The sequence below is a fragment of the Dreissena polymorpha genome, chromosome 3 (genome assembly GCF_020536995.1).
Source record: "Dreissena polymorpha isolate Duluth1 chromosome 3, UMN_Dpol_1.0, whole genome shotgun sequence".
Taxonomy (NCBI): domain Eukaryota; kingdom Metazoa; phylum Mollusca; class Bivalvia; order Myida; family Dreissenidae; genus Dreissena; species Dreissena polymorpha.
In genome coordinates this window covers 75,207,460-75,228,583 of record NC_068357.1, presented here as the reverse complement: position 1 = coordinate 75,228,583, position 21,124 = coordinate 75,207,460, and the positions used below count along the sequence as shown (strand labels likewise).

General features: G+C 35.4%; 2 protein-coding genes across 2 annotated transcripts in view; one reads left to right on the top strand and one right to left on the bottom strand.

Moving 5' to 3' along the window:
- The window catches only part of LOC127872341 (cap-specific mRNA (nucleoside-2'-O-)-methyltransferase 1-like), a 48,232-nt gene extending 39,826 nt beyond the window's left edge, over window positions 1–8,406 (bottom strand). Inside the window, exons 1-2 of the mRNA XM_052415672.1 lie at window positions 8,318–8,406; window positions 7,938–8,067 (exon numbers count right to left, since the gene is read on the bottom strand). The gene's annotated coding sequence lies outside the window, so the exon portion shown is untranslated. The remainder of the gene's footprint in view (window positions 1–7,937; window positions 8,068–8,317) is intronic.
- An 8,267-nt stretch (window positions 8,407–16,673) lies between these two features.
- Window positions 16,674–21,124, top strand: part of LOC127872340 (myosin-4-like) — a 360,094-nt gene continuing 355,643 nt past the window's right edge. The window contains exon 1 of the mRNA XM_052415671.1: window positions 16,674–16,798. The gene's annotated coding sequence lies outside the window, so the exon portion shown is untranslated. The remainder of the gene's footprint in view (window positions 16,799–21,124) is intronic.

Below are 21,124 nucleotides of genomic sequence, written 5' to 3'. Positions count from 1 at the left end.
TCTTGCCAAATTTTATTATGTTTGAATGAAAACAGTGACCTCTACTGTCTACACAAGTTGTTTTTTAACTTTGACCTAGTGACCTAGTTTTTGACCCTTGATGACCCAAATTCGATCCCAGCCAAGATTTTAACAAGACACACATTCTGACCATATTTCATTAAGATCTGATGAAAACTGTGACCTCTATTGTCTACACAAGATTTTTATATGATTTTACCTAGTGACCTAGTTTTTGACCCCAGATGACCCAAATACAATCCCAATCCAGATTTTATCAAGATAAACATTCTGACCAAATTTCATAAAGATTGGATGAAAACTGTGACCTCTATTGTCTACACAGGTTTTTTTCTATTATTTGACCTAGTGACCTAGTTTTTGACCCTAGACAGTGTTTTTTTTCAGTTTTGGGGGAAGGGGGACGAGTCCCCTGAGAGGGGGAAAATTCGCGCGTAAAAGGGGAAAAGGGGGAAATTTCTATGCTTAGCTAGTAACAGTACAAAATCAAGTTTTAACACTATAATTCACCATACAGAGGGAGAAAAACATAATTCAAACTCTTTTATTCATTAACATGTTATGTTCATGTTCAAAGTTCAACATTTCTGGGCTTTTCAGCGAATTTATCAATTATTCTGGTGACCTCCTCTTCACCAAGTCTCTCCCTGTGCAAACAAAGTCTGATCAGGGACTTCAGTGTAGCTTCCCCAAGCCTGTTTCTCTGTGGCGTGCAAAGCAGGTTGAGCAAACTAAACAGTCTTTCAACACTCTCTTGACCGGACGTTTCTGGCGTTTCACTGCCGGCATTTGAAGAAGACTGACTTTTAAGTTGTACTTGTTTGAAAAGGATATCAATTTATTTTTAAGTTAAAACAGATTTGTCAATTTTTGTACGATAGCTTTTGTTGTTGTGCAACATGTTGGAATACGTATCGTTTGCGGTAGATGTCGTAAAGCGAAAGTCGTGATAGTGAACTAAGTACGGTTTGCGGTAAAGGCTAAAATAAAGTAAACATGCGGATGCAGTTCAGGAAAATTGTAGTAAATTCGTAACGAAAGACCTTTTTAAATGAGGTATTGATTAAAATTGAATAACACTTTCGAGAGGGGAATTTTAAAAATATTTGGGGGAAAAATATATACTCTAAAGATGGGAGAATGGGGCCTTTTTATTGGGGCCGAATAACGCCGAATATTTCATCCAAAAAAAACACTGCCAGATTACCCAAATACAATCCCAACCCAGATTTTATCAAGATAAACACTCTGACCAAATTTCATAAAGATTATATGAGAACTGTGACTTCTATTGTCTACACAAGGTTTTTCTTTTTTTGACCTAGCTACCTAGTTTTTGACCCACGATGACCCAAATACAATCCCAACACAGATTTCATCAAGATAAACATTCAGACCAAATTTCATAAAGATTGGATGAAAACTGTGTTCACTATTGTCTACACAAGGTTTTTCTAAAATTTGACCAAGTTTTTGACCCTACATGACCCAAATACAATCACCACCCAGATTTCATCAAGATAATCATTCTGACCAAATTTCAAAAAGATTGGATAAAAACTGTGACCTCTATTGTCTACACAAGGTTTTCCTATTATTTGACCTAGTGACCTAGTTTTTGACTCTAGATGACCCAAATACAATCACAACCCAGATTTCATCAAGATAAACATTCTGTCCAAATTTCATAAAGATTGGATGAAAACTGTGACCTCTATTGTCTACACAAGGTTTTTCTATTATTTGACCTAGTGGCCTAGTTTTTGACCCCAGATAACCCAAATACAATCCCAACCCAGATTTCACCAAGATAAACATTCTGACCAAATTTCATAAAGTTTGGATGAAAACTGTGACCTCTATTGTCTGCACAAGGTTTTTCTATTATTTGACCTAGTGACCTAGTTTCCGACCCAAGATGACCCAAATACAATCCCAACCCAGATTTCATCAAGATAAAAGATTCTGACCAAATTTCATCAAGATTGGATGAAAACTGTGACCTCTACTGTCTACACAAACAAATTGTTGACGGACGCACGCACGGACGCACAACGGACGCCGGACATCACAGGGACACATTCCAGCACTTTTTTTCCTTCTTTATTAAGTACCAGAAAATGGCACTTTCACAATTAGGAAAAACACTACAACTTTTCCAATTGCTGTCAAAAAAATCCCAAATTAAAATTTAAAATATAAAATAAAATGCAACATTAAGTTTATTTTCCCTATGCAGCTCAATGACTTGAACCTATGTTAATATAATATCGGCAATTTAACAACACCTGGTTATCAATTTAAAAGCACGGAGCGTATATTGACAGGAGTTGAATCAAGTATTTGACCCTTACTGTAGTAAATTCAATTTTATGCAAAACTAATCATCCGATTTTATTGGTTTATATGTTATCTTGTTACTTATTAATTCCTTTTTCAAAAAATATAACTTTTAGTATATTTCAGTAATTATTTAAGGATTTATAGCGACTAAAACACAAGAAATAAACATTTTATGCTTTACCCGCGCGCATTAAACCTTGTCGTAACTTTGTCACGTGACCAGTAGCTATCGATTAGCATACATCGAAGCGCCAAGATTATACATTTTGATGTACCAACTAACGTTCTTTTTTTCTTGTTTTACTTTGATTTTGATTTCTCGGCTGATATTGACAAATTATATATCATTAGAAAGCTTACGTTTCAGATATAAATATATATGAAGTTTTACTTCTAATTTGGGCAGCCAGGCGAGTTATAACTTTAACTTTTGCTTATATCATACCGTTTTAGAATCTATATTAACAGTAAACATGGTCATACTTTATACAGATCTGTAGCGTTTTTATTTGGAGTTCAGTTTTAAAAATTACATCTTGCTAAGGAGAATAGAATTCTGTATATGATAGAAAAAAATGGTTTAAAAATGAAAGTAAGTAAGGAATGAAGACGGAAGAAAGTATTGCGCGGTTTTAACGACCCGAATTGATGGCTCGGTTTTGGCGCTTATGCTTTTACTTGTCATTACAATTGTATCTGGATTTATTAATGGTGATAACATGACCAGTGATACATTTTGCTGTGTGTCCCGCGTGCCAGACAAACGTTTTTTCTGGGGACGCATCATTCTCAAACATGTGCGTTCTCGGGACACATTGTTTAAAAACTCTGTTTTTCTCACATCGTCAAAGTTGTACATGACACCTAGCACTATTCATAGATATAAGCACAACACATGTCAACACCGTTTTGAAAAGTAAAACAGAAGTCACATTACTACATTGGGAATGTACTACGCGTTTTTTTATTGGTTGTAATATATCAATTATCCAATCAGTTACGGTGTTTTATTAAAAGTTTGTTGGACGATTAATTGGCTGTCCTGGATGGTTAACAAAGAAAATGCGACCGAAAAGGGTTTTCGGAATTGATCCTCAACAATTTAAACTTGCTGTGTAGCTATTTTTTAGATAATGCAGCCTCGATGTAAACCATGTGGTTTGTAAGCGCAGACAGTTATTATTTATATAGTAAAGCGATGTTATTATACTTTTCTGGATCAATTGAGCAGTGTTGTTTTTTCTAAAGTGACGATTAAAATTTGCAAGTTCTGAAATGAATAGCATCTTTTATTTTTATACGGTACATACATAATAGTGATACAGGTCGTACAGTATTCCGTCCTATGTTACGTAGAATGTAAGTACATATAACAACACAGACATCTGCTGTTTATACTGCGGGATGTGAGAGGGGTTTTTCTATACAGAATAAGGTCTTGACCAAAGTCAGGAACAGGTTAACTGTAGAGAAACAAGACAAACTCATGAGAGTGAAGTTGTGCAATTTTGCCCGGAAGCAATTTGTGTAAAAAACTCTCCCTGTTTGGGAAAAAACAAGGCAAGAAGGCTATACACCTTAAATACAGTATGAGTGTTGTTACACTATATCTGTATTGAAGTTCTTAGTTGTAAACCTTTTGACCAAAGGAGAAATTGTATTTTGTCACACTGTTTGAAAGGGCTAATTTTGACCAAAAAATTATAAACACTAGTCATCCAATTTATTAAAAGTCTAGTCAGTCCAAATTGTTAAAGATTTTTAAAGTTCTCTGTTTAAGATGTTATATGTTTCACTGTTTGTTATTAAAAGTAAAACAAATAAAGACTTTACTTGCTTGAAACCTATTTCTTTTTTTAGCTGTAAAATTGCATAAAAGAGACCCTGGCTAAGGTGTATCATGTTAAGTAGATTATTTGTAACCAATTGACAAAGACACAATCTGGGACCCATTGTTTTCAGTTTGTACCCATAGTTTCAAAATATGCGAGTCCCAGGGACTCATTGATGTAGATTTGAAAATGAATCACTGCATGACAAATATTTGATAACACATTAAAGCAAATTAACATCTTTTATTGTCTGGACTGCTCTTGTTATGATAACCAAGGGCTGTTTGTAAAACATGCATGCCCCCCAATAAGTTGTAGTAGCAGCCATTGTGTGAATACTGGGTGGTGGTGGTGGTGGTGGTGGTGGCGGCGGCGGTGGCGGTGGTGGTGGTGGTAGCAGTATCAGTAGCAGCAGCATATTACAATACCAATACTTAAGAATGATCAAATGGGAAAATGTAACCTAGCACTGGCAGTCAATATGGGGCTCATTTACAGGTCAGATTTGGAATCTCTGCTGTAAAATGAGATTTTAAATGAATTAAAGGGAGGCAAATGCTGTAATAAAAAGAACATGCATAAACGGTAGTTGTTTCCCTTGTTTGAACCATGCTAAATCCTTAAAATGCCTATTTCCAGTAACTGTGACCTTCACCTGTGACCTTGACCTTTGACCTAGTGACCTCAAAATCAATAGGGGTCATCTGCAAGTCATGATCAATGTACCTATGAAGTTTCATGATCCTAGCCCCAAGCGTTCTTGAGTTATCATCCGGAAACCACCTGGTGGACGGACCGACCGACCGACATGAGCAAAGCAATATACCCCCTCTTCTTCGAAGGGGGGCATAATAATGACCATTAAAAATGCATACAAGAAAAATATAGCATGTTTGTAAAATAAAATAAGAATGCATATAGTGCAAAAAATATTTAATAATGCATACCTTTTACATAGACCATATCCAACCAACCAACCAACCAACCAACCCTACCCTACCCTACCCTACCTACCTACCATCCATTCATCCATCCATCCATCTATATAATCTATACTGTCTAACTCCCCTTGCAGGAATAATCGACAGGTGCACAGTCAGTGCAAAGATAAAAGTGTTAAAAGTGAAAAAGTGAGAAAGATAAAAGTATGTAAGATTTATTATGCATGGTGAAGTGATTTAAAGTTAAAAAAACTTCTTTCGAATGATGTATATTTTGTATTTAATTATAACGCATGCTGTTATTGGATATGTATGTTAATGACGATGAGCTGTATATGCTTCAGTCAAATAAACTATTCTGTTCTGTTCTGATTTAAAGTTAAAAAACTGATAAAAACATGTGTCTCGGAGTTCAAGGAGCAGAAGGGGAAAGCAGGGACCGCTTAAACCGTTCAAGATCAGGATGTAACACTGTAGTGGCAAGGAGGTTGTTCCACATCACAATAGCACTTGGGAAAAATGAAAACTTATAATAATTTGCAGTGGTATGGATCTGTCAGAAAGATAGGGGGTGCATGTGATGAGTGAATCTGGTGGGTCGCTCAATATATGATGGTAGGGGCACAGCCACTAAACCTTGAACAATTTTGAAAAAGATTATTAATTTAGTGTCATTTCGTCTGTCTTGTAGGGTCTGCCAACCAAATTCCTGTTGCATGGAGGTGACACTGTTATATGGAGAATAATTATGCTTGACCCAGCGGACTGCTCGACGCTGTACATTTTCAATTTTTTGTATATTTTGTAATGTGTGAGGACTCCATACGGAAGAAGCATATTCAACCTGTGGTCTTACTATTGTCTTGTATGCCAGCTGGCGAATGTTGGAATTTCTTGTCTGTATGTTCCTGCGTAGAAAACCAAGAGATTTATTAGCGTTATTTGTAATTCTATTTATATGGGTGTTTCAGGAAAGGTCGTTTGAGATGTCCACACCTAATTATTTTGCATTGTCAACAGTTTCTAATATTTGTCCATGGAGTCTGTAATTAAAAAAGAATTTTGATTTATTTCTGGTTATGTTTAAAACTTGGCATTTACTTGGGTTGAACTCCATGTCCCAAAGATGTTTCCATTTCATTAGTTTAACTAGATCTTCTTGTAGAGTATGGCAGTCATGCATATTGTTGATTGTTACTTAGATAAACGCAGTGTCATCTGCAAATAAGCGAACTTGAGAAGTAATAGATTTAGGTAAGTAATTTATAAAGAGAAGAAAAAGTAACGGACCAAGCACAGATCCTTATGGTACCCCAGATGTCACTGGTACCTCGGGTGATAATTCTCCATCTAGAGCAACACGTTGAGTACAACCTATAAGGAATGATTTGATCCATGAGAGAGTATCTTTATCCACACCATGTTCCTGTAACTTACAAAGCAGTTTAAGATGGTTCACTTTGTTGAACGCTTTACTGAAATCAAGCAATATTAGATCAGTTTGTTGTCCAGATGTAATATTTCGTGCCAGGTCATCAGTGAGTTGTAAAAGTTGTGTTTCGCAGGAAGGCTTTTCTCTGAAGCCATGCTGTAAGTCATAAAGTATGTTATATTTATTGAAGTGAGCTGAAAGATTTGAGGAAACTATATGTTCTAAAGATTTACATAAAATACAGGTTAGAGAGATAGGTCTGTAATTTGCTGGGTCTTCTTTGTTTCCATTCTTGAACAGCGGTATTACATTTGCAGATGTCCATACTTTTGGGAGAATTCCGGAGTCCAATGATTTCTGAAAAAGTAGTGATATTATATAAGAAATTTGTGAACATAATTCTTTTAGAACAAGAGGTTTGATGTTGTCAGGACCTGCTGCCTTGTCAGGTTTAAGATTGGATAGCAACTTCTGCACCCCATTGATACTGACTGTGATCTTTGGCATTGTTGGAAATTTTCTGAATGATGAAGATGAAATTTCATTAAGATTTCTGAAAAAAGAGATACATGATTGAGAAAGGGTAAGGGGGGACATAGTTGTGAAAACGGATTGGAACTGTTGGTTCAAAACATTGGCCTTTTCTTGATTCACAGAAGTTGATTTTCCTGAAACATTGTCAACAAGGCTATTGTCAAGCAATATGGTCCCCTACCAGCTCCACCAATGTCAGAAATTCCACCATTTTAAGAATTTTTTTGTTTTTATTTTGGTTGCCATAGCAACCAGAATTCTTGATGTAGGAACAAAATGAAATGACGTGCATAATCTCCATATTGCCATCTGTCCACGTTTCAAGTTTCATGAAAAAATATGAAGAACTTTCAAAGTTATTGCAGGATCCAGAAAAGTGTGACAGACTGACGGACAGACAGACACACAGAGCGAAAACCATAAGTCCCCTCCGGTGAAACCGGTAGGGGACAAAAAGAGTAGATATACCTTGTGTGTCTTCATTGGAGATTTTTAAGAGAGTATACAGTTTCTTCGAATTAAAGTTGGATCTGTTTTCTTGAGCATCAGGGTCTTCAATGCCTAAAATGGGCTCTACATATTTATCATAAGCAGTTTTGGTATTTTGTTTGATAAGGTTTTTAATATTGAGAAACATTCTTCTGGTCTAATGCGCTCCATTGTTTTTAAGTCTGAAATAAGGTTATCTCTTTTTCTCATTAGTCGTTTTATTGGTTGTGTAATCCATGGTAATGATCTTCTTGTACCTATAGCTTTTGAGGGAATAAATTGTTTAATACCAGTTGATATCTCATCTGAAAAAAATGACCAAAGTTCTTCTATCGAGGTACTTTCACCTTTTTCAAGAACCCTGTCACTCACTCCTTGCATGTGGGTTCTAAAAGAATCCCAGTCTGCCTTTCAGCTGTATACAGCGGTACAAAACTACAACCTTGGGTTTGTTTTGTTATTTTAGGTTTCAGATCTGAATAAATAAATTTTAATACAATAAAAAAGGTTATTTTTGTATGTTTAAGGTCAGATGAACTTTGTCTGCGTTTAAATACAACAGGAAGAGTGGCTATAAGTTTAACTTAGTTTCTTAAATTGAAATTTTGAAAGTGAAAGTAGATTTACCCGTCAGTGCAGGCAGACATATGACAATCGTGTTTCTGTAAATATTAATTTTCTATGGTATATGATATTCTAGAAACAAACACACCAATATAACTTACGAGCAACTGAAAAATATTATGAGCAGGAGACATTCAAGGAATAGTGGTTTTGAAGACATCTCGAGGATTCCATTTTGAGAAGATAACTCGTTCCAGTATTGTGAATGAGCGAAAACAAAATAAAACAGCGACAAGAATAAATGTCTGGTTTAGGTTTAAGAATCCACTAAACACTTCTTCCAAACAAGAAACATCTGAAATATAACATAAATGAATATGTGCTAAATACGTGTTAATAGCTTTGATCATTTGTGCAAAGAAGGTTGTAAAGTAAGAATAAGAAAAGAACAATGCAGAGACGTAGATAACAGTTATCTTTATTACCTGATGTCTTATATAAATGATAATTAATTTTTTTTTGCTACTTCCTTGTCGAAAAAGACATTTGCAATGTTACCGGTGAATATCGAACTGTTGACCGGTCAACAGTTTTAACTTTTGCCCGCTGGAATAATGACGTCATTTCGTCGAAAAAATGACGTCATTTTACAGTTAAACAGTCAAAATTATTTATTTTATCGATTATTGTTGTGTGTAAATCAAAATTTAGTTTGCTGTTATTTCTATGTTGGAAATTTGATCAGGTAATAAAACACTTATTTCATGGATGCTTGGTGAACAGTCAAAACTGTTGTCCCTCGGTATCAGGGCTGACATTTGGAACTGTTGCCCGAGGCCGAAAACAGTACAAAAGTCATCCCTGATACCTTGGGAAACAGTTTTGACTGTTCAACGTGCATCCATGAAATAAGTGTATAATGTCTCTAAACAATGGAATGAAAAAAAATGTATATACAACAGTTGTACATATACATATGCAAAGAAGGTGTTACATAAATCAAGATCGTGCTTGTAATAACAAAGTTGAACAATGATAAAAAACAACAGGTATGATTACCATTAAAATTTATAAAGAAATATAAAAGATGGGGCATTTAACTTGTGTTTCATTTAATTCATGATAAAAATATCAACGGAATACACAGGTTAACTATCAACGGGGTTTGAATTAAATCACAACTGATTGGAGCTGTTAATCCTGTTATCTTATTAGCGGGGTGTTAATTAAATTGCCTCCGATTGAAGGTAATACTCTGAATACCGCAGCGGGGAATCTGATTACCCGCTGCGCACATGCGTCAATATGATATAAATGCTTTTGCTACATGTATCATAGGCTACCTGGTTTTGTCAAGTGGATAAACATTCAAAACATTAAAAAATAATACTTATTCCTTATTTAAAAAAAAAAACGGCCGATTTTCAATACAAAACTGATGCTGTTGCAAAAGTAATAAAATCCCGGTAGTATTATCCGTTTTCTAACTTTGTTGTTTTCTGATGGTACAAACAAGCCACCGTACACTCCATTTTCCCGGATGTTTATACCGGAAGATGCAGACGATTTTTTCAAAGAAACGAGGAAAGACATCAATATGAGTAAAATGATAACCATCGCTATGTTGCAATAATTAAAATAAACGAAAAATGCTATATGCTCTTCGTTCACATTTTGAAGGAAATGAATATTCAAAGAAACTCCATACTTATAGCTGAAGCTATAAAATGCAAAATTGTACCTTAATTAGGACGGCAATGCTTGTGCAGATGTTGATTTCTGCCTGACTTTCAATTGAAGGTATGAGGCAGATCATCTTGAATCAAAACCCGTTGACCATGTCTCTTCAAATTAAAAAACAATACAAAAAGGGCTATATCATGGTGTCCCGCTGCACACCATATAAAACTACGGAAGCCCATTCGGACATACCTATCTTTTTATAAATCCAATCTGCTCATTTCTAGTAGGCGTTAATCTTACATTATACTGCAAATAATGAATCCCAACATTGACAGATATTACCACAGAAGGTGCCAACCTAAGTTGGCCAACCGATATTTGGCCAACGTTGGCCCAACGTTAGCATGCCAACGCCAACATCGTCGGGCCAACGTCGGCCTGCTATCTGGGGTACTCATTATAATCTTTTGCAAATCCAAGCATAAACATTCCAGAAAATACTGAAGGATTTATTTGAGCCAATAAATTTTCATGGGATATCCAAAAAAAAAGTTTTAAAAAGGTTAAATGAGTTAAGATCTATATCATCCAGTGAATTTCGTTGCCATGACAACGTTGGGAGCCCGGAGACAGGGGTGTACGGTCAATCTTTAGTATATACACACTTGCCCAATTCCTCAACATTATTAGTGGCATAAATTGTCGTCCCTCTATCCAAATTCTTTGTCAAAGATTTTCCCTCGGAATATTGAAGCTTCCAGATCCGACTGCCACATGTACTTGGCTATATGCGCCAGCTTCCACCTACAATACGAGTGATTTACTCAGATGTTGTGGCACTAATACTAATCTTACTGGCAATGCCAGCTACAAATGTCACAAGCGAGAGGACGTTTCGGAGAATTAAGACATATTTTAGAAGCACAATGCCCCAAACTAGACTCAACAGCCTTATGACTTTGCACGTTCATAAGCAAAGAACGGACGCTCTTGACTTAACTAAAATTGCACAGCAGTTCGTTGCTCGGGGAGAAAGGCGCAGCTGTGTATTTTTTAAATTTTAAAGGTGTTACAGCACTGCAACTTATCAAATTAACAAACTATTTTCAAACTATTTTCCCTAGTTTATCGCGTTTGCAAATAATATGGAGCCTGGTGCGGAGCCGTGTAACTTAGTAATATTGTGCACTTTGGCCTCAAAACCTCCCAGATGTCACGATTAAGCCTTTATGATTCAAAAATAATTCAGTGGGGGCATGCCCCCGGACCCCCCTAGTAGCTTCGCGCCTTCTGCGCTCGCAGGCCTCCGGCACTTAGAGCCTGACCACTTTAAAAAGTCCGACGACGGCCCGTCTATCAATAAACATGATAGATCTTTTGTCGCAACGTAGAGGAATATCAGAGCTGCATGATGAAGGGGAAATAATTATAACAAGTCGTGGCAAGGAAAAAGTTTAAGTTCTTTACTGGTGTAATTACAAAATGGAGTGGTGAAAAATGTGATTGTCTGAATAATATCAGTTATCAAACGATGGCGAGTTTCAGAACAGAAAAAGTGAATAAACTAGTTATTTTAAAACTCTAAACACGTCCAAGTCTCCAGGTCCAGATAAAGTTCATCCGCTTTTATTGCTATGTCTATCATATCTACCAATTTACATACCAATATTTCATATATTAAACAGTTTAATTAAATCAGGTATTGTGCCAAGCCAGGGGCGTAGCTAGTATATTTGGAGCTGTAAGCCCGGGTATTATACATAAAAAGGGGGTCCGGGGGTCCTCCCCCTTGAAAATTTGTAAATCCTATAACGCCTGTGGTGAGATTTTAAGCATATCTTGACAAATAATAAGATAAGAAAATATAAGACTTTGGCCTGTTTTTCTTTGATATTTTACTGTTTTATCTCAATGTCAAAGAACTTAATTTTGTACGTTTTTGTTCGGTATCAAGGGACCGAACCGACCCGGATTCAGTCAATGGATCGGGATACGGGGGCAAGTGCTCCATTTTAAATTTCCGCGGTCCTAAACATCATTCGGAATGTTTCTTAAAATTCCAACGATAATCGATTAAAACTTACTGTAGTGTTGAAAGGGATACAAGTAGATCTACATGTAGATCTATGTAAACTTGTAACAGCAAGTCACGTGAAAAGAAGCGAGCTAGAAACTCTGCACATAGAAAGAAGTAGAGTTGATAATTGGAAGATATGTCCTTTGAACACGACCAGAATCCATTGTCTTAGGATAATGTCAATATGAAATGCAGATTTCTAACACCTCACCTCCTCATGAAGGTTCAACATTTTAATGCGTTTTTCGAAGTTGAAGCATTTTTTTCATGTTTAAAAAAAAATAGGCCCGGACCAGCTGTGCGCCTAATATCAGCTACGCCCCTGCAAGCGAATGGTATATCGATCGGATTACAGCATTATTTAAGAAAGGGGACAAAAGTTAGCTTCGAACTATACAACAGACATTCTTACAAGCGTAACTTGAAAAAATAATCCGTAAAAGTATAGTATATCATGGGAACATTTATTTAACCATTTATTCAGCGATAGACTGTTTAGATTTATATGAGAACGATCAACTAACCTATAGTTACTTATAATAATGAACCACTGGACTAGCATATAAGATCCTGTCCCGGATTACCCATCAGGCAGACTAGGCAAATGCCTATGGGCCCCACGAGTTTCAGGAGCCACATGCGATCGTGACAAAATATTGTTTTTACTTAGCCTTATCTAATGACTTGACACGAATTTATAACTGGGCATTCGTAAATTAATAGCCACTCGCAGAGGCGGGTGCCGATATCTCCCTTTTAAACTTGTAATAGTGGTAGACGTAATAAATAACACTCCAACCATGGCCTTCATCGAATTTATCAACCAGACCACACGCATAACGTTGACAGTTTGGCTTTGCTATAAAGAACACTGATTGTTTACGGGTTAACTTTATTTTACGAAGTATTCGCTGATTTTGATTTTGAGTGTTGATGGATCTTTAAACGTATTTTTAATGTTATCCGATGTACTCATTTTGATGAAAAAGACCTTAGTTCATCAATGCAGTTTTTACTTTGGTGTTTTCTATACACCAAAAAGGACCCAAGAATATAACGATATTAAAGGGGCCTTTTCACAGATTTTGGCATGTATAGAAGTTTGTCATTAAATGCTTTATATTGATAAATGTTAACATTGGGTCTAAAAATCTCCAGTTAAAAAACAAGAATACAATTAAAGAATTAAAAAAATAACCCTCAACGGAGCTCGAACCACTGACCCATGGAGCCATGGAGCAAAAAGTTAACCGTTCTATCCACTAGACCATCCGCTCTCATACCATGGCCAATGTATTACTTTATATATGAAATCCTCGTAGTATCAAAAATACAACGACAACAACAAAATTCTCAAAATTATTCAATCGTTTCGCGTCGCAACGCTTAATAATTTTCAGGGTTTTAAATCATCAACAGATGCACATAATGTATATTTTAGAGCATGGTAAATGTTCAGTAGAACTGTTTCCGCACAAATATCATTACTTCAAGGGAAATTTGCGAATCTGAAATCATTTTTTTCAATTAAGTGAATTTACCAAAGCGTGAAAAGGCCCCTTTAAGAAAATCATTCAGAAGGTGCAACTATAAAAAGATGCTGAATAAAACATAATCTGAATTTGTACTGTAAGTGAAAATCATTTATATATTACAAAAAATAATTAGCACTAAGTTAGTATCGTTTCCTGGGCGTTTAGTATATTGAATGTCGGATTATTTGTCTGATGACAGATTGACACATCTATCTCAAATATAACTCATAATATGATGCGTGCCTAAAGAATATTTTTCTGATTATTCTGATTCAGAATAAAGATCCGTTCAAGTTTCTGTAGGCAACACAGATTACATGTATTAGTTTATATCTTAAATATCTTAATTATTATATCTAGTTTTTAACGCTTAAGAAGTGACATTTAGGCATGTATAACGAATCTCTTAAATATACAAGTAATAGAATAGAAGTAATAGTAATAGTAATAGAAGAGGGGTACTTGAAATGGTGAAATGAAAATCGATACGCAGATAAATTGACATGACGCCGCCTGTCAATCAAATCCTTATCTAAGAATTGATCTACCAATAAGCGATCGATTAATCGGTCGTGCGAGTTAGCAACGAACTGTCCCACATTTCCTAGACAAGCTATGTCTAGGTTCACTTTTATTTCAACTAGTTTTTTTTGTTTTCCTCTTGACAAAAAGTAGATTAAAATGGTAAAACGGTGACAATGGGGATTATGTAACTCGGAAAATCGATATCTTGTCAGATTAGTTGGTGGCATTGAATTGATATCGTTTTCAAAGCCGAAAATAGATCTTGAGACGTGTAAGAGATGGATGAATGCAAGCGGTCGTCCCCACGAAGAACTGAACGTCAACACTGTCAAAGAAAATTACAATATCTTATTATCGAATATACTAGCAGATCTAAATAGTTCAAATATGGCAAAACGGTGTAAATAGGAATTATGTAACTCTGACATTCGGTATCCAGAAAGATTTCCAACACGGAAATTCGGTCTTGACAAGAGCGAATGGAAGCTTCAGTGTGTAGGATTACCGAGATCACCCTTATAGAATTTTAATTTATTTCAAAAACTGGAAATGTCATATAAGCAATAACTAAGCATTATTAAGTATGAATTATATCACGTGTGCATGTTAATTAATAGAGAATATTGGTACCCACTTTGCGTAACTTAACATAATCCCCGTTATTAATCGAGTTTTCGTGGGTGTGAGAAACAATTGAAAACCATTTTTTGTTACGTTTTTAATACAAACGTATCGATACATTCCATTGTATAAGAGTTATTTTTACTGATATAACCAAGAAATGCGAAAACTAGGTGGAAGTCGGTACCTGCGCGTGCGTCTGTTACTTGTAGCTTTATTAAGTAATCCGACTAAATTTTCCTTCATACAACGCTAATTTATATCAGATAATGACCAAACTGATTGTGTTGTTTTGCACTTTCAATTATAGTGATTGACAAATGTCCAATAAGCAATGTTTAATATTATTAATATCACTTTTATACGTAATAACATGTGGGATTTATGTATCCACTCGGCGTCAGAAAGCGCGTGAAACTCCACCGAAATCCCAGTTATAAAGCGATATTTCGTGTCAAATATACGAGGGAAAATGTTTCGTTAAAGGCTCTATAAAGGTGAAGATCCGTAATGATTTACCGATTTTTAAATATTTTTTTCATATTTTATTTATAAAGGTTATCAAAAAACAATATATATGCTATTGGACATTACAATAAAAAATAAGCAAAACAACTTGTTTTGAGCTCAAAATAAAGTGTCCTCCAAGTCAATTGTGTTTACAAACAATCAGTTTATTTACATCGCTGTTTACTCGGAAAAGAGAAAGTGAAAGTGACTCAGGTCACCAAAAATTTAACGATGATGTTTAACGTATTCCGGTATCACCCACAAAGTAGGTCTCTTCTTAATGGTTAAAACGTTTGTAGTGATATAATAAGTTACTTTCTGTTGGTTAAAAGTTGTTGAAAAAAGAAATAAAATTGAATTTGCTTTCGGCTATTTTTAGCATATGTCAACGCTCTGAGGCTACACCTCACGCTAGTTGCAAAAATGTTAACATTTCTTCCAATTATGAAACGGGTTTATCTTCCATAATTCTTGACAACGTTGTACCTAAGCTGTTTTATTAGCAGTTTTTATGCAAGAGTAACTGAAATCCGGTAAACATCATACCAGTTGATATGCATAATAATTGGATTTGTCACCTTTATAGAGCCTTTAATATTTTCGTAAATAACATGGGTAAATACCGATGTAGAAGTGTTAATGTATTGCTAATAACACCATTACACGCAATCTCTTTCACGACGGCTGCATTACATTCACCTCTGTGATGGGCTGAGAACGGACTATTTTTATGAAAGCGTCTCATTCATGTCATGATCATTCCAAGCGTTCATAATGGAGGTTACAGTATACTAAACAATCTCTTGCACGACGGTTACATTACATTCACTGCATTAAAGAAAACCATCTCATACCATAATATCTTATATAAGTATTAATTCATTATAATACAATTGATATTGATTTTTTATGTTAACAAACCTACATACATACATACGTCGAAGCAATGCCTAATGTCACTCAATAAAAATTATGTCCTATTGTTTACATTTGTTAAGTGCGTGGAATGATTCGATCTGCGTAAATGGGCAATACAATAGTTCCAAGGAGTTGCATGAAAACTCGCAAGTTGTTGCACGATGTATCGTAAATTTAAATTTCCTATTTCATTTTTTTACGCCTCTGATCCTAGAAAATGCAAATCGATTTTCTTTGAATGCGTTTGTTCGGTTTTGCCAAGTTTCTTGACAATATGACATGCTGAGACTTTCGCAGAGTTGTATGTGAGAGCAAGGAACGACAACTCTGCGTGGAGATTGCATTACACGTAGTAACAGGTTCGATTTCGGTAAGCGCGCAAGCGTTTGAGAGCGTGTTTAATGTATCGAAAAAAAACGTTATAAATAGCTGATGTTATCTATAAACGTATATTTTTGCATTTGCATAAAAACTAAATGACTCAAACCCCTTTTACAAGTGTTATATGGTCTGAAAAAGTCCATAAAAATCAGTCGGAATATCGCGTTAATCTATATGCAATCTATAGGCAAAGAAGCCATTTTGGTGTTAGCTTGTCTAGGTTTGCTAATCGCTAAGCCACGTGATTAAGTGGGCGGAGCGATCATCATCCAGGCGTCATGTCAATTTACGGAGAGATAGGACAGACACATTTGGCAATCTAACAAGAAAGTGAATAAGCTAAATTGCTGTACTGGAAAATACTGTCAACAATTGCCAAAACGGAATACAAGGTATGTGAATCATCGTATTCGTGCATGCATATTTTCTATGAAATTCTAATGTTATTTTTATTTAGATATTATTGAATGAGTCAATTATATTAGACATAGAAAATATGTAAGATTCAGTCATGTACTGTAACTACTCTATTATACGTTTGTTTTAGTAAAACACGGTTATTTGTGTATGTATTAAAAACTTGAGTTTTTTTATAGCAACCAACTACAATGACACAGACATATATGAAGCATATTCTTAAATATACATTTTGTTTTTCTTTACTTTTTCATATTCACAAAATATAAATCTTTTGCTAACGTGCACTTTGAATATAATGTACAAAAACTCTGTAGTTCTTAATATTCGGATAAAACTATGTCAATATGACGAATATGAAAAAAATAGTGGTTGATGTATTACAACAAAAACACAAATAACACTTTAAACAAGTCTTAAAAGCGGTACGTTGACCATATCTTGTGTCTTTTCATAGATCTATATGTGGGCTTTTAATTGCTAATTATATATATAAAAAACACACAACAGATTGACATAATTATACACCGAAGTTTGACAGGGAGTTATGTAGGAGTCACGCTGTTGGGCGGTCGGTCGATTGGTTGGTCGGTTGATTGGTTTGTTTGTTTGTTCGAATCAAATGTTTAAAGTTTGTTGAGCGACTTCATTTGTCAAGCTATTGAATCGAAACTTGGAATATGTAATCCCCTTTAAAGTGAAGATGTGCGAGACACTTTTTCATGAGCAGTGATCCACACGTTCTTGAGTTATTTAGCCTTGATAGTAAACCTATTATGGCAAACGTATATAATTTTCTCCGTTTGTGAAGTGATCTTTTTCCATATTTCTCAAGCGATAGAATTGAAACTTGAAATATGGCTATGTACATACAATGCATCACGTATAACGATCATGAAGTTTAAACTTAATTAGTTTTAACCCAATTCCAAATCATGGAACAATTGTTAAGAGTTTAATGGGCAGATATATTGACTTTAATTTAACATAAATGAAATAATGCTTATTGCCACTTTTAACCTGAACGTGTTTTTAAATAAACCTTGTAAAATTCTACTTGCAAATTGTCTGATAACCTGTGTACTTATTATATTATGCTTGCAAAAACTGTGCATATTTGTTTTAAATGAGACACTCCATACATATATATCAGCACATGTAATTTAATCATGAATAAGGCACAATTCTAATATTGGGAGATTAATGTCCAAGTATAAACATGCTTGACATTGATGTCAATAGATGCTACAAAGTGGTTCATTTCTGCAAGATTCTACACATCCATGTTCTCAATAAGATATTGTTCCCAAACAGTCGATACTTACAGATAATTCTTACTCACTTTAAGATCAAAACCGTCGGTGGATACCGTAATCCTGACAAGTAAACAAAGATGAGAACTTTTTATCATACGTGATATGGAGAGTCCTCAGTTAATCTGCACTAATCGGAGCAAATTATCAGCTACATTTGTTCGAGTGGACAGAAACCAACGCGTTTATATTGTAATCTAAAAGTGCTCAGTTAAAACATTATTATAGGGTGGTTAACTGCATTGCTTGTAAAACTTGGTTGGCAAATTAAATTGTTGCAAAATTTTTCCCAGATCTTCGACTTCAATCTTAAAAAGGCATATATACATGAACATAATAATCAGCAATTATGTCGTGTGTGTTTCTTTCCCCATAGTAATACTGTATTCGAATAGTAAAGCTTAATGCGAGTGAACTCGTTTATATTCGAGGGTGAAGATAGCTTACTTATAGCCCTCTACTGCTTGATCACCCAAGCTAAAATAAGTCGTAGCTTGCTGATTCAAGCCGAAATAGGTCACAGTTTGCAACTTCGATGATACGCGTGTCACAGTACAGAATGCATGCTTAAATATACGTAGTACGTTTGAAAAAGAGTCTTGCTAAACTATAATTAGTACTTATAAAACAAAGTGTCTTTTATTTCATTGAAACGAATTTTGTCTGAAGAAAAAAAATGTGTCTGTTCAAAAGCGCTTGGTGCGATATATATGTTTACTTATTTGTGCGTGTGTACTTAATCGATTAACTCTTAAGGCTTCTAGCGCAATCGCTTTTATAATTCTATCTATGCAATAAATTATAGCAAATTGTTCGTTATTCTACCGATTACAATGCGTTTTTTTTCAGTAACGTGTTCATCTAAATCATTTTTTTCCAAGTGTGTTTGGAATTGGATTAAAGGTAGATCCAAAAGTGTGCTTCTGCTCGTTGTCGCTGTTCGGCAAATGTTGCTGTAATTTCACCCGACTTATATTTTAAGTTGTGTCCAAATACATCCTTGCTTGAAATCAATTCCTGAGTCATAAAAAAAATGTGATAAAAGTCATAAAACTTATCTTCGGCGGTAAAATAATTTGGCCGCCTGTGAGAAGTTTGTTTGAAAAGCTCTCCAAAAACAAGGATATTATCAATACGTGTGGGAAATCTTAACTCTGAACAAATGTCAAGACAATTATCCCCATCAAGTGATTTCTACTGATCTAGCATGTTATGATTTCTTCGCCAAGCTGTTTGTTTTCACTGCTGATGTGTGCACAATGATTTTATCTTATCTGAGTACACATTGCTCACGAAGACCTTTTGTGACAATATTGTGTGCGTCGTTAAAAACATGGCCGCCGTTGGGTAGGGCAGTTTTCTTATGTGGCTTTAGTGAAACAAGGAGGGGAGGCAGTTGTTCGAGGCTATAGTGATATATTGTGGACGCGCTAGAAGACAATCATCATTAATTTCAATCAGAACATTATTTAATGATATCTCGGCTGAGTTTGTAAATGATTCCGGTCTGGTTTTTCTTCTTTTGCGTCTGAGAAACCATGTAAACACTTAAAAACACATATCTTTTTGTCCAATGATCATTAAACTTGCTCAGAACATTAGTTCTTATGATTTCGAGGTCGAGTATGAAATAAGTTCCTATCCATTAAAAAACACGCTTAGCGGTTCTACTGACCTATTGTGTAGACAGCGATGTTCCAACAAAAGGGATTAAAATGTGCGAAAGCGACTCTTTGCGGATAATGGAGCGTGTCTGTCAAAATCGTCAATACTATGCGTATCCTTGGAAATTTATGAAATTCTACGCTGGATTATAGTGTGCAATCGATAATTGCCAGGCGTAAAATCGGATGATTGATAACGACAGCGGAAGTGGCAAATGCGCGGTTATTTTCGGGCACTATTTTTTCAGAGAACTTTTGTTTTACAAGACGAAAAAAAGTAGGGTCGGGACCAAAATCGTAGGTAGGGTCGGGTTACCCGAAATACACAGTTTTTTGTTTGGCCTAGTTGAAACTTCTATATCTTCAGACTCTAACTCTATATATCGCAAAGTGTAAGATATTGCAATAAAAGATGTAGCCATTATTGACAGATTGGCAAGTGTTCCAAATGGTGATCTTGTAGCCATTTTGGCTCGATATCATAGAAAAAAGGTTGTTTGACTAAATACTACCAGTGTAATACTTATGCATTTTTCGGGCTTACACCCAACAAGGCCACTTCTGAAAACCAAACAATTTCATACACAATAAATGATGAGATAATTAAAAATGCATTTGAGCATTCTATTGTTGTTGATAAAAAGGTGTTCTTCTTTCCTACATTAAAAGAAACGTTTTGTTGAAATTGCTGAATCAGAAGGATGTTCAAATGATGCAAACTCTTATAAAACGTCCAAGTTTAAAAAGTTGTTTAAAAAAATATGGCCAGAGGTATCCTTTATTCATCAGCATGAAAAGCCTGACCTAGTTTGTTCGTCTAGTTTGACTATTAATGATGCTGTCAGAAAGTCAGAGGAGACGAAACAGGTGATTTAAGATGACAATGAGTGTTCATACGATGAACTACCAGAGTCAGAGGACGACACAGATGAAGCTGTACTTCATAAAGCGATGGGTATTTTGAGAAGACGAATTATAGAGAATAATCCTAAATTTGATGACTTCTTTTACGCTCCAGAAGAAATCAAATTGTCAGATCAGAAGCAGTTTGTGGAGCCTCTTCTTTACAAGGCAGTGTGTTGGTTACATTACAAAAATGCTACAAGGAAGCTTCTGAGAGGACCATTACAAGATGTCTAGCTGTTGCTTGTGACCTAACTACACTTGTCACGTAAAACCCATCCCCTAAACACCTGGGCTTAGGGATACACCTCAACAACGAGTTTGGCAGCCGCCATCTGATTGAAGATATGTACTCTCTTGTTTATTCCATCTCATATCCAGATCTTCGGTTATTCTTGACATCAGCAGCCCAACAGAACAT